This window comes from Anas acuta, chromosome 4 (genome assembly GCF_963932015.1).
Source record: "Anas acuta chromosome 4, bAnaAcu1.1, whole genome shotgun sequence".
NCBI lineage: Eukaryota > Metazoa > Chordata > Aves > Anseriformes > Anatidae > Anas > Anas acuta.
In genome coordinates this window covers 41,908,509-41,923,036 of record NC_088982.1, presented here as the reverse complement: position 1 = coordinate 41,923,036, position 14,528 = coordinate 41,908,509, and the positions used below count along the sequence as shown (strand labels likewise).

The following is a 14,528-nucleotide window of genomic DNA, read 5'->3' as shown; positions in this document are numbered from 1 at the left end:
CAGTCAGTGAAATGACTTGAATATTTTTGTGCTGTTTTTCAAAATATGAAAACGTTTGATAGAGAATATGCAACTAGATGTATGCCTTTTCAAGACCTAAACACAGCTAGTGTCAATAAGGGAGTTAAAAGCTCAGCCTGAAGTAGGGGAAGAACGAATTCAAAGATAGAGAGGTGAGATGTTTTCAAGTTAGTTTGATAAGGTAAAATTCATCCCAGGGTTCTTTGCTTCAACCAGGCCTGTGCTGCAGAATGGTTGGAAGCACCCTTGGCAGGCTGTGGGAGGTGAAAGAGTTCCAGAAATACAAGGGAAAGGCAAACATAATGCCTCTTTGCCATTGAGGAGGGGCCAAGGAATTATAGACAGTGAGTTTAACTTAATTTCTTAGGAAACTACTGAAACAAGTAAATAATTTTAACAGTGTAGGAGGAAATGAGGAAATGAGATTTGTCAAATGTGTATCAAATCAAACCAAATTAACTTTCTTTCACACAAGGTCCTGTGGTTTGTGGAAAGGTAGCAAAAGTTGCATGGGTTAAGAGCATCCTGACTTTTGACACTATTGTATGGCATTCTGGGTTCCACAATTCAAAAATGATGTGGACCAATTGGAAGGAGAGCAGAGGAGAGTGCCATAAATGATCCTAAGTCTCATAAATATGGCCCATGAGAAAGGTTCAAACAACTGGGTTGAGACAACAGCTGAAATACAGTAGTGATCTTCAAATGCATAAAATGTTGATGCAAAGTAGGAGAAGTGACTTTTTTACAGTGGACTTTGAAAAGGGAAGAGCTTTGTTACAATGAATAAGATTCAAGCAGTCAGGGAAGCCTCACTGTAAAAAAACACTTCAGCCGTGGAATATGTTGCCTATCAGTGTCGTGAAATATCTTATCATTGTAGACAAGCTTCAGTCAGGAATTAGATAAACTAGAGTTGACCCTGCCTTGGAGCAGTAGATAGATTAAATGACATTTGAGGTTCTTTCCAGCCGATTGTTCAGTGAAACTGAAGCTTCAACTAGTAAATGTGCTTGTATTCAGGAGGACAGTTATGTTTGTATTTATAGAAAGCAACTCCACACCTCAATCATAACACACTACTGTACTTGCTGCTATATGGAGATGTATAGGAACTTAGGACACAACCATGATATTACAGAAGAGAAGTTGGTTGTATCTGACAGCACAAATGTGTAATTTGCTTCTTTCCTCCCCAGTGAAAATAGTTCTATATACACTCCGTGAATACTTCTGCAGCATGTGATGGCACTGAGAAAATAACCACAAAGCCTTTTTAAAAATATTTAAGTCCTGAAGGGCCTTGCTTATCTTCACCCAGAAAAACCATTAGGGACTCTTCATCTCTTTGACTTGCTCTGCCAAGCATCCTCATGTAGACCATCTTGACCCGCACCCTGTGGGAACAGCTGAGTCAGTGCACATTTCATCTGCTAATATGCTCTCCTTTTGATATTTAATTTTCTTATCTAAAAGAGATTATTTCCAGGTTTGTAGTTTGCTTGTCTTTTTGATTTGCATTTTCCCAATTCCAGGTTACTGCTCTGATTAGCACAGCCTGAGGAGTCAGATATATTTTATATTTTGCTGCTGTATTTGCCTAATCATAGCAACAACAACAAAATATATTTCAACCATCTTGACTTCAAGGTCTCCCACAACTTCTCCTTAGCCATATATACTTTTATCTCATACAGATGTCTCACATGAATAAGTGTGCAAATTGAAATGAAACAGACTCATGGTGGAACACAGTATTACAGGACTGTTTCTTGGCTACAGATAGTTTCATTTGTGAGCTTCGGGACAGATTGTTTTACCTTCATCTTTGAAGAGCCTGTGTCTCATTAAAGGCATATTCTGCTCAGTTTGGTATTAGTACCAGGTCTAGATAAGACAGCTGTGTAAGTACACATTTCTATGTAAATAAAGAGGATTGGGTTTTGTAAAGCCATAGTGAGATGAGATATGCCCCTGTAGCTGATGATGTAAACAGGAATTGTTAACCAGAGCAACTAGCATTTATTTCTTCGCTGAAGTTGAAAGCAGAGTAGATACAATTAGTTCTTAAGGATCAGCCATTTCTGAATGACAGTTAAATCTATTTCTAGTAGTCTTGTCCACCCTGATCTTAGCAGAAACAAGAGCAGACACGTGTATTTTACCTCCTATTCTTTTGTTGTTCTGTCACATTTCTCCATGTCCAGAGGTGTTTACTATAAACCACTCAACAAGAAACCTTCTGTTCTCTTGTAGCAGAGAGAGTTTTTCTCTCTCGCAGTCGTTTCAGTGCCTGAAAGCACAAACACAGCTCAGGGTCTGGTTTCATATCCATTGTGGAGCTGTGCTTTGTTTGTCTCCAAGATTCCAGTGGTAGTATATAAATGACCCCCCAACACTTGTTCTTTCACTTTGAAATTGATTTCTCTCAGCTTGGCAGGTAAAGCTCAGATAGGTAGGTCTGGTCCCTTCCCTGGGGAATTTACGATGGCACCAACAAAAGTGGGAGAAGAGCTGACAGCTTTAAAGCTTTAGAAGTGGTAATAGGAGAGGCATGAGAAGACTTTTATAAGTCACTTTCTCCCACGCCATATTATGAAACCAACTAATTCCCATGCAGTGCATGCTCATGAGGCCAACTGCCACTTCCAGTGTTGAATCCATGAATAAGTGCTTGCTTTGCACGGAGATGAGTGCTGTTCCCATATGCTGGGTTTTATTTTGTAGACAGAACAGTTGACACACTTTTTGTCTCACAGATCAGAGTGCAGGGCATGTTTGTGTAAGGACAAATTACACAGGGTAGGTGCCTTTGTGTTTCTTAGTTAGGAGCACAAGCCGGTATTTCTGAATAGAGGTGGATGCTTTGGCAGTTTTTGAATACAGTACATCACACATGCAGAAAAAATAATGTTATTTGGATTTCACGTAATGAGTGAAACGGGATATAAACTTACAAGTAGTGAAGATAAATATAGCATTCACAATGCCCTCTGGCATATTCACCCACACTTTGTTCTCTTTCTCTCCTTCCGCCTACTCACATATATGCATAGTGCATGTGAGCACACACATATGCGGACATTTGATGCATGGCTTTTATTAGTGCATTTGCCATTGATTGATTAGTACTTAGTATTAGTACTTCTTCTATTGATTGATTGCAGATGAAGTGACTATTTGACCTTTAATTATGAGCCTTGCTATTGAAAATGACATTGAGCTATGGCTTCACATAATCCATCTGGAAAGCCCGACATGATGCCATTCCCTGGAGTTCATTCAGTAAGAAGAGAAGAGGCCTCAAGGAAGTGCAAAGCTATCAGTGTGGCTCATCTAAACAATACTGCAGAGTTGTTGCTTGGACTTACACGAAAGTTGCAGCCAAGTACGGAATATTATTTTATCTTTGGCAGAGTTGCAGAGTGAATTGCTAGCCAGAAGTTACAACTCCAAAATGAAAATTTAGGATAGTCAAAAAATTTTTTTTTAATTTACTTTGTGATATTTTTAATTTACTCAGTAAATTTATTTTATGAATAGAAAATGGAGTAGTGATACTTATTTGGGTCTCACAAGTGCAAATGTCTGTAATGCAGGTATGATGAACAGCAGATTAGGTTAAAAAAAAAAAAAAGCAAACACCTATAATGAAATCAGGGTATTTTGTGATGCATAGTACGTTTTTCCTCATTTGTATTTAACAATGTTGCTGTTCTTTCATTACGGAATTCTTAAGGTAATATAATCAAAGTTTCTAGGGTACAAAGTACTTCCAAGAAAGAATAATTTTCAAAATAAAATACACAGCCCTTTGTATTGTTTTAATTTCATTCAATTTTTTTTTTAAATACTCAGCTGCTTACTCTGTGAGTGCAGAATTGATAGTCTGTCCTTGAACAATTTTTAAAAGCACTGTGTAATGCACAAGTGGATTCACAGACAGCTCAATTGTGTGTGAGCAGATCATCTAGGCTATGGATTAATCAGCCCATGCCTTCCCTCAAGTTCCCCAGCTGCACAATGTGACAGAGTGCATCGTGCTCACATATAGCTCCAATCTGCTCACAGCTATCTAGAGTTTGCTCATGTTTTCTACAGATCTCTTGCAAGTTTTTCAGAGGTAAGTAATTATATTTGCACAACCTAAGCCACTGCTGTTTAATATTAGCTTCATCTGGTTGTTCCTGTACCCAAAGTCTGCAAAATGCTGCAGTAATCAAAAGCAGGGTCTTATTTTGTGGTGATAATCACCTTTTCCTTTAGACAGAAAAATGCCAAAGTGTCCTAACTTGTGTTAAGATGAAAGGTAGGTCACTTTGATTTTAAAAAGGAGGCCTCACTTAATAATTCTATGATAGAAAGTCAGGTTGCAAAATCAGATGCATTGCCCTAAGTGAATATTCAAGCCAAACTCTGTGGTTGTTTTTCTCTGCTCCTGGCAGAGAACTGTCCTCTAAGGTGGTTATTCACCAAGGGACTAACTGTGATTATCTGTGAATGTGTGAATAATTCCATAAAGATGTAAAAAATAATCCCGGTTAATTGCTCTCGAAAAGTTTTCAAGAGTAAGATTTGTGATAGTCTTTTCTACTTCCAAATTTTCCTGTAAATGTTGAACAAGAGGCATTACTGCTGGTATCCTGTCATACTTCCCTGTGTTATTAGTGCTTGAATTTGCAGATACTCTTACCTGTTCCAGATTTTTAATCTCATTTCCTACCCAGCTGTTAGAGTGATGTAAGTGAAAATGATCTGGCTACTACTCTGACTGGAATTGGTAGGGTGCTGACCTTCAGAGAAGAAGGGAAGCCAATGGGAAAAATCTGGTAGAAAGAATGTGTGTCATGTGGATACCACATCTGGGCTGCGCATCCCTCACTTCTTCCAGAGGGTTAGGAACAGAAGGGTATGCCTGCTTCTGAGATCCCAGGGGATTTAGTGGCTACTAAAACTTTTCACCAGTTTTCTTAGCGTGATTCTTTGGGTCAAACTGAAGTTTTTCTCATCTCTTCAGTTTTCACGTGGCAGTTGCTTGGAAGAAGCAGCAAGTCATTGGTTGGGCTTTCCTCTTCTCTGTAGTTCACCGCCTCTTTGTCTCTGGAAAATAAGAACTGAGGATTTTGTATTACATGAGATGAGAGTGGGATGAGCAGAAGCACACAAATCCACTAGACTTCTCTCCTTTCTCCTCATCTTTCTTTGTAGCCTAACTTGAGGGCAGCTGGATTGTCTTTCCTAGCTCATTAGTTTTGTAGAAGCAATGTTTAGTTCTTACCAAATGATGTTATCAAAGAGGTCATTATCATGTAATCAGTATGTCTTTTTTCTTAGCAGACCCCTAAAGGAAGCCTGGGGAGTTCTGTTATTTCCAGTATGGCTGCCAGATCAGAATACTAGCAAAACCAAATATAATCTTCAAGGCAAAGATTTATGTAATTGGGAATAGTATAAATGTTTCCTGCTTGCACAGACAGCCTAATCCACGTGAGGTGACATGTCATTTTGCATGTGCAAACATTTCTCTAATACTAATCCCACCACTTGCTTTAAGGAGATTCTCCATGAGAAGTCAAACTGACAGTTTTGAGTAGGGTGCGGTCACTGGGATATCAGAACATGTCTTTTATTTCCCCCTTGCTACTGACATATGTGGCTGGGAAAGTACCCAATGCTCGTCTGCTTCATACCAGGGCATCCCAAGGGGCTGTACTTTCAGGAAGGACATGCCCTAGCAGGCCAACATGAAAGTGAGAACTGTTTTAGTCCAATGAGTTCTAGTGGCTCTCAGACGCAGAATACCTGATTCTCCGTTGTTTTTTTATCACAAGACTTGCAATATAGCATGTCTAATATATTGCAGTTTACTCAATTTTGACCTCTCTGTGATTCCAGAAGGGAAATACTGAAGGAAATTAGGGAATCTCTTTTCCTTTCTGACCTGAAACATATGTTTCTTTGATTAGACTTTGAATGTGGCTAGAAATTCTGCACCAGCTCCCAGGGCTTCCTTTTCATCTGTATACTCTGCCAGTAGTAGGTTTTTTATTAATATTTAGAAAGTTTGCCTCCAGCAGTACTAAAATGTGCATCAGAGGACAACAGTTGTTTACTGTGTTTGAACTGAAGAATCTCACCCAGGAGATCTCATTCACTTGAAGTTTACATCTCTCAATCTCGACTTACAGAAAGAGATCGATGAATAACAATTGTCATTTCAGAGTTGCACCTCTCCAATTATTTATTTGGTTGTGTGTCTTCCCAGATGTACACATAATTGGATCAGACACTAAAAACCAGATTGCAGGTTTTTAATGACAGCAAGCTCGTACCTCTTTATAATAAAAAAAAATAAACACATATCCATCTGTAAAATGATAATGACACAAGAGCACTCCCAACCCTCCCTCCCCACCAAAAACAGTTAAAGTTAATTTATCTGCTTTAAGAAACTACATTATACTCAGCAGACAGCTGACAGGTTACCCTCGGGAAGATCCACATTTGGACATGACTCAAGAATTTTTTTTACTTCAATCTGGCAGAGGCTACAAGTGTCACCCATGCTAAAACTGTGAGTATTGAAGATGATGTTGAGTCTCCCTGAGAGAGTTGCATCTACATTTGCTGCTCTCAGTGCACCTTCTGGCAGCCAGTCTGAGCTGCTGACTCCAGACACTTTTGAAAGAGTGGGTGCAAAGATGTAAAAAAAAAAAAAAAAAAAAAAGACAACAAAAATTAGAAATCCTACAGTTCATGGAGTTTTAGGATGGTAAATATTCTCCCTTAGTACTTCTAGGTAGTGTGCTGTTTTCTCAAAATGTCTTCCCAAATGACTGGAACATTTAAGCTTTTCTGGCCTCATAGCCCTTTTTCTTGAACTCAGAAATCAGGTAAAGAGATGATTGAAGGAAAAATATGCTAGCATTCCTAACATTTTTTTTCTTTGTGAAAAGAATCTTTTTTTTTGTTTTATCATTTCTAATTAATTTGTGGTATCATGTTTTCTTTTGTGTTAAAGAAAGCTTCAGGAGAAAAAGACTTAAAAAAAAAAAATCAAATTAGAAGATATGAAACAGTTTGGGATATAATCCTTTCCTTCTTGTGTTTACAAAAATAACAGGTGTGACTATAAAATAAAATCATACTTATAAATATATATATATATGTAAATAAATCCACATAATCAAGACTCTAATGCTGGGAGAGATGTTAGCCTCAGCTGTGTGTGGAAGGGGCAGTAATGTTCAAGGAAATAATCAAATTAATCAAATCTCAGCTTATGTTTTTAGGAAATTTGTTGATCTGGTTGTCCAGAATTCCTTTCATTAGTGTATCTAACATATTAAACCTTCAAAAAGTATTGAATACAAGAATTGTAGAGAAGGGAAGGAAGTGTTTAAATTCTATTTATTTGAACTTCATAGCTTTGATATTAATAGTGAATTACAAGGAAGATTTTACCCTATGCCTTGAATATATTATGTGTGTGAAGAGTGAATTGATCTTCAAGCAATAAGAAGCACTGAAGTGTTATGGTCAGCTTACACCATTGCTGTGCCTGCACTGTGGTCCCAAATTAAGGATAAGTCGCATCTAAAATATGACTCATGATGGTTCAGTTCATTCGTGTATTCCCTCTTAACTAATTATTACTACCATGTTGTCAGGCAGGTGGAGGAGGTGTTCTAGAGTCTGAGGCACTAGTCTTCAGTTGTTGATGTTAAATGTTTCATTGCTAGCAGCTGGTAAGATCGCCTGTGTTGTTCACTAAACATCACTTCCAATCTGAACACATGCATTGAAAACCCAGAAATAGGCAAACTGTACTTTCTTCCTCTTCCATCTTTTACATTTATTTACTTAAAAATTTGATAGTATCACAATGTGTCATTTTCTAGTAACTACTTAGATTTCACTTAAAATTTCTGATTTATGATGAGTATAGTGATCCAGTTAACTGAAGAACAGGAATTACTAAAAGCATTCAAAGCATACTAGGTTTTTGTTTTTTCTTAGATATGACAAAAAAATATATATTCCTTATTTCCTTTCCTTCTCCTTCTTTATTTGAGTATTAGACCAGCTAAGTCTCTTACAACATAGTGTGGGTCTCAGTGAAATTCCTGCACTCTTAGGGTAATTGCATGGACCACACCGTGTGATCACATCAGTCTAATTCAGTACAGAGCCTTCCCAATATTTCTTGTCCTCTGAGAGAGGTAAGTCACCTAGTGTCATGCAATGGCCTGTTGAACGTTATGGTAAATCAGTTCTTTCCCAAGGATGGGGATGAAAGTGAAAATGTTTGAAGATTAGGGTCCATGCAGATCTCCAACCTAACCAGGACAGCTCACTCACCATTTTGCAGTTTTCCCCTGCAGCCATGACAGACTCCTTTAATCTCTTATCCAGTCCCCTGTAAAACCTCCTGATTAGATGTTTGTTTTCACTACTTCATGAGTCTCTTTTTTGCTTTCCATACACTTACTACTGAGCTGAAAAATGAAAACATTTTCTTTTTCCCCCCGAAAATATTTTAAGCCCATGTCCTTGTACAGCACATGTACTTGTGTGGGCAGAAAGGCAAGGGGTCGTAGACTCAACTGCTACAAACATTGCAGGTCCTTCCCAATCAGTCACTGAGTGTCATATCACCTGGAGGCAGTTGTGGTTGTGTTGATGGATGGTCTCCTTATCCCTACCAGCAAAAAGTTAGATTTCCATGGTAACACTAGGTTTCATCATCAAAGTGTGATTCAACCAAAAATGCCACAAACGATTGTGCAGGCATGTCTAGCCACTGTGGATGGAGTCTTATCTTGATATGGTTATTTCCTTTTGGGCAAGAGAGTAGTTAATGCCATCTGTTACTTCTCTCAACCTTAATATCCCTGCAGGTTACAAATTGACTCTAAGGACTACCATCTCTTGATTTGGACTGAGAAAAAAAAAAAAAAATAAAAAAAAAAAAAATAAAATCCTGGAGTTACAGGTGGAGTTGGGCTGGAAAAGGATGACCAAATTCTACTCTGAGGAAGTTTTGGTCCGGGGAAGAGCTTGGCTGACTGTTTTAGGACCAGCTTGCAGTAATCTAATCTCCTTCCAGTTTAATATGATTTCATATTACATTGGAAGGTGCTTTCTTCAGCTGAAAGTACTCAGCAGAGAGCAAGTATTTGTAAAGTTACTGGTAGTCAGATATCATTCAGCTATTCCCAAGACTGAAAGAAACTGGTCCTGAGGGAAAAGCATTTAACTTGAGTTCAGTGCATATTTAGGTGAGGGTAAAGAATCCTTATCTGGTTATTTTGTCAAAAGCATCATGATATCAGTATGTCATAGCAAAGTCTTAACAAGGGCAATAACTTCTATCCCTGGGTAGCCTTCACTGAGGAGAAGTATATGAACTTCTGCCTCCTCAAAACTAACCACTGCAATCTGATTTGCCTGGAAAAAAAAAAAAAAAGCAAGGAAATCCTTAAGAAAGTTTGAGAACCAGAGATTAGCAGTATGTTGCCGTTCTGGCAGCTATCTGCATGAGCAACCTTTCTCTAATCCTGTGTACTGGATTTTTCCAGATCTCACCACCCTTTCCTACCATGCAGTCACTGGACTGCATGTGATACTATTCTGAAATTCAGCAGTAAAATTTCAGGTGCTCATTTGGCACTGTCTTTGCAGAGAGAAACTCAGAAAACTCCTGTTTTGGCAGTTTAAGGAGGGGTTTAATGCAATATATGCCTCCCTTTGCGGGCTTCTCAGTTAAAAAAACAAAAAGCTTTTTGGCCTACTGATGTTCCCTTCACATCAACTCCTGAGAGGATTCTTCAGAAAGACAGTGTAGCACAGAGAGTGTCAGAGAAGCCACCGTTCATACACCTGCTTCATTTTGTATATTGCAGTTAAAGATTATGGCAATTGCGAATTCTGAAATGTATAGATGAGGAGAAAAGAGAACTGAAAAATGCACAGGTTAAGGATTTTCTTCTGAGTATTTCCACTGCCTCTCTCTAACAGTTGTTTGACGCTCTGATTCCTTGTGATTTCATAGCCTTAGTGATAACCTCTTTGTTTTGTACCTAAATCTCTTTTCTGGAGAAGAAATGCTGGAGCATTTTGTGATTTGGAATGTGTTTCAGTAATTTAAGCTATAAAGTTTTAGGATAAATTGTTTGTTATAAAGACATTTAAGGGGAAAAAACCTATACAGTGAAGTATGTAAGTAGAGCATCTAGCAATAATTCTGCTTTGGGTGTGAGAGATAATGGCCTATGTTTCAGTGGTAATAAAAATGTTCTATTAAGTTCTCTGAATCCATCGCAATGTGGTAGAAAACAGCAAATGATGAAACAATGCTTTGAGGGGAGCTTACACATCCAGTGAGCATAAAATAAACATATTAAAATAGAAAAAAAAAACTGATTTCCAGTACTTATTGTTTTATCACTTCCATCATGGGTATAGGATAAAAGAAAACTCTTACTTGCTTGTTAGAAGAAGAAAGCTCTTACTTGAAGTTCTTACTTGGCAGATGTCAGTTGAAAGCTCTGCTATGGAATATGCTGCAATGTCAAACTCTGTTGGGTAATTTTAGACAAATGTGTCATGTGTGACACGGAAATATGGCATGCTGTACATTAGTGATTTCCCAAGTGTTTGGATCAGGTAGTAATGTGCTGAGAAAGTGCTCTTTATCTCTCCGCGCTGTGTACTTGTATAGCAGTGGGGAAAGGCTTTTGGTAGAAATTACTTTAGTCAGAAAAAGAATCCATTTACAATATGTGCCTTCTAACATCTTTCAGACAATGCATTGTATTAAAGAGGCATTTTTTGATTAATGTTTTATAAACATTTTTCAGCATGACAGCTTAAAGTCCCTGTAAAATTGTAAATGCGTGCATAGTGCTCACTTCCATAAAGTCAAATGCCATCTCATAAAGTCTGGTTGGATCCTGTCAGTGACAGTGACACAGAATCAGTACCTTGGAGCATTAAAATTAATTTGCTTCATTTATATTACTGCCATGATAGCTAGATGAAAAGAGTCCTATATTTAAATTCTCTTAAAAATACCTTCAAATCTTTTAGGATTTTTATTATAATTATTTTACAGTTAACTAAATGTAGAGAAGCGCAGCATAATATTTTCATGGGCCTTTTACGAAGGTGACTACAAAATATGAAAGTAGCAAAAAGGAAAGGGGAGCATGTGGGAGGTTATACTGGGTGCAGAGCTGGAGGAAGGATAAATAGCTTTCCGTTTTGTAGACTACTACAGGAACAGTGGCCTTAGACCAGGGCTGATAAACTACAGCCTTGGGACCAGATTGGGATACTCTAGAGCAATGGAAAGCAACCAGGAGTTTCCTGTCCCAGACCGTATGAGCAGTCTTCTTACTCCTCCTTGCTTCAGTTCCTCAGGTGTGCGAAGTTCTTGTGTGATGGCAACAGGCTGGATGAGGATGGAGACAAGGAGAAAAGTGAGCAGTACTCCCATGTCACAGGGATAACTTCCCTGTCTTAGTTGCAGTGGGTCTGTACCCCATTTCTGCTCTCTGTCCTCTAGTCAGACGTAGTGAGTGAGGGTCTTTGGCAGAGGAGTTGAACCAAGCTGCTGGAAGGCCGTAACTTCATAAACCGGAGCAGCATGGATTGGTGTCTGTGATGTGAGACTTCAGACCATGACAGCAGTCTTAAAACTCCCCAGCCTGTATACAACCTTTGTTAATTCCAGCATTCCTCCGTCAGTGTCAGTCAGGATGAAGACCCAAGAAAGTCAGTCCAACTTCCCTGAAATGCAGATAAGCATGATTTAATGGCTCTGTGAAAACAGAATGACAGATCCTTACAGGTGTCATTCCTTACACATGTGAATACTCCATTCTGTAAGTAAATGCCCTAGTGTTACTGGGAGGCCACAGAGGAAGGGAGCGTCTGCTGTGTACTTTGAGGAAACGAGAATTATAGCTATGCCAGTGCCTTATTTTCTACAACAAGTGATTTGATCCCGTGCAAAATTTTACTTACCTTAGACTAAAGATATAGTTATCATACTCCATTAATACTGAGAACAATATGCTATAAAAATGAGGGAAAGAAGAATGGCAGCCCAAAATAAAGACAACAAGCTCCATTTTGCTTAGCAACTTTATTCCTTGCCATCTATCCAAAAGATTTAAACTCTTCTTACAATAGTTTCTTACAATGCTAGTTCATAATCTCATCTTGAAAATGCATTCTAAGATACAGCAAACAGCAGCACCCCAATCATCAGCTGGGATTTGGTTTTCATTCTTTTCCAGTTGTGTTGTTGTTGTTTTCAAATGGTTTATTTAAAAACAAGCAAGAAAAAAACAAACACCCAGTTACTTATATTTTTAAGAGAGGAAAAAATATTTTTCCTAAAAAGGAATTGGTGTGAGCTTTATGCTCATGAAAAACATCATCAATCATACTGATGCTTGCAGTTGCTATATGTTGGAATAGAAAAAGTTTAGATAATATTTAAAAAAAAATAAAATCCCATGCTGTTTTGTTCAGCTCTGTGGTACTATGACTGACATAAGCATTTGTGACTGTAGTCTATGGATCTCTGTCATGAAATAGTTTTGGAGAGAGTTGCATGCTGGCAAAGTTGAAATTGCAAAATCCAGAAGGTACATAAAAAGGGAACAGAGAATTTGCTTTTCTTTAAACTACTGCTTACCTGCAAAAAATATTACTTCTTTTCACCAGTTAGTTTTTCCTAGTAAATAGCAGGAACTTTAATTGCACATTAGTGGCTTACAAGAACCTATTGTTGTGACATGTATTTAAACAAGCTGTGAATTAAACCTCTTTCCACCCTGCAATCTAATTACATTGTCACACTAATTATAGTATTTTGTATTTATATTTGACAACTTTAATTTTCTTTTCCTAGTTTACTGAAATAGCTTTCCTCTAGAGAATTTACCTTTTAGTCTAGAATTTCTCCTATTTTCTTTCAGTTCAGAAAATGTACAGTAACTTAAAGAATGTCTCAGTCGCTTTGGATCCATTCGGTTCATGTCTCCACCGTTAGTTTTCTGTGTGATCACAGGCTGGTCATCTTAGAGTTCCCAGATTCATTGTTGGAGTCCTGTTCAGCATACTGAAGTGTTTTTAAATCTATGGATGACAAATGCCAGGTCCTGTCTTATGAACATAGATATAACGTGTTCATAGGTTGGGACTCTAGTTTATTTTTCTGTGGTTAGAAAACAGGAAAAGACATGTTAGGGTGAAGTTGAGACTGGAAACAGACAATAAAATCATTATCTGTTTACGAAAACAATATGATGGGTATTTGAAGTAAATTATACTCCATAATAGAATGCAAATTCCCATTTAATTCCTATCAAAATACTGTATATTCCTAAGCCCTAGAAATCAGTGTTAATAATAAGCAGCCCTATTGTGTTGGTGATATGTCCCTGATACTGTTTTAAGGGTAATTATTTATTAATATTGAATTAAGTATGCAAGCCTTTATTTTTTTGATTTAGTCTTTTGCTGGAAATAGCCACATAAGAACAGGCAACTGATACGGGGATGAGGTTGTTAGTGGTTTAATGTGATGCAGCTAATTAAAATAATTAAAAGAAATTGTGCTGTGGCAACTGCGAAGATTTTGGCAAGTTTAGCTATGTGTGAGCAATAAAGGGGTACTGGCAGCATAAATATCCAGCAAATAAGATATGCTTCCTCCCAAAGGAAGGGAGACACTTTATTAAGGGAAAGGTTGTTGAGAACAGAAATTTATTCAAGACATAGATAAGTTTGGTTTTTTTGTTTGTTTTGTTTTGTTGGTTGGTTGGTTGTTTTTTAATGGCGAATTTGGTTGATCTAAATCATCTACTAATAGGGGAATGAAGGTCACGTGCCACAGTGTTCAGTTTATTGTCACTGCTAAGAAAGAAGACACAGATAAACTCTGTGAAAACTCTTGTCTAGCTTCGTTCGCTGCAAGGTTGATGCTGGTGGAAGATTCCTAGACTGACATGTAAACCAGAGAAAAAGTAAGGTATGTTCTCAGGGGGGTCCTGAGGACTAGCAGCGACTCTTGTCTGCAACTGGTCAAACAAGACAAGAGATGGTTGTGAGGATTGCCCATGCTTTGTGGAGCAGGTAACAAAGCTGAAAGATTTAAACAGACCGTTTTGAACAATTAAGTGTTCAGTGTCAGCTTAATCAGTTTCATTACTGCAAAAACTAAATCAAACGTAACCTTACATATCACTTCATCAAGTGGGAAGATTACGCATGGAGATGTCTAATAGAAGTAGCACTGTTGAGCATAAATTCAAGCTCTTCAGAAAAATGGCCTATGTCTCTCTCTTAAAATTTACCTCTTCCAACACCTAGCAACTTCTCTACTCCAGCTGCTCTCCAATTCTGCATATGGCCTCTTCATATTGCTCACTAAACCTTTTTTCTCTCAAGCTGTCTCTCTTCTGAAACATACAGGTAGAGCAGAGAGTTTT

General features: G+C 37.9%; 1 protein-coding gene across 5 annotated transcripts in view; it reads left to right on the top strand.

The window, feature by feature from the left end:
* SLC10A7 (solute carrier family 10 member 7) overlaps positions 1-14,528 on the top strand; it is a 144,696-nt gene that overhangs the window by 122,867 nt on the left and 7,301 nt on the right. The window contains exon 11 of one of the 5 annotated variants that reach the window (XR_011096147.1): positions 3,189-3,409. The exons of the other annotated variants lie outside the window; for them this stretch is intronic. The gene's annotated coding sequence lies outside the window, so the exon portion shown is untranslated. The remainder of the gene's footprint in view (positions 1-3,188; positions 3,410-14,528) is intronic. 5 annotated transcript variants of the gene reach the window in all.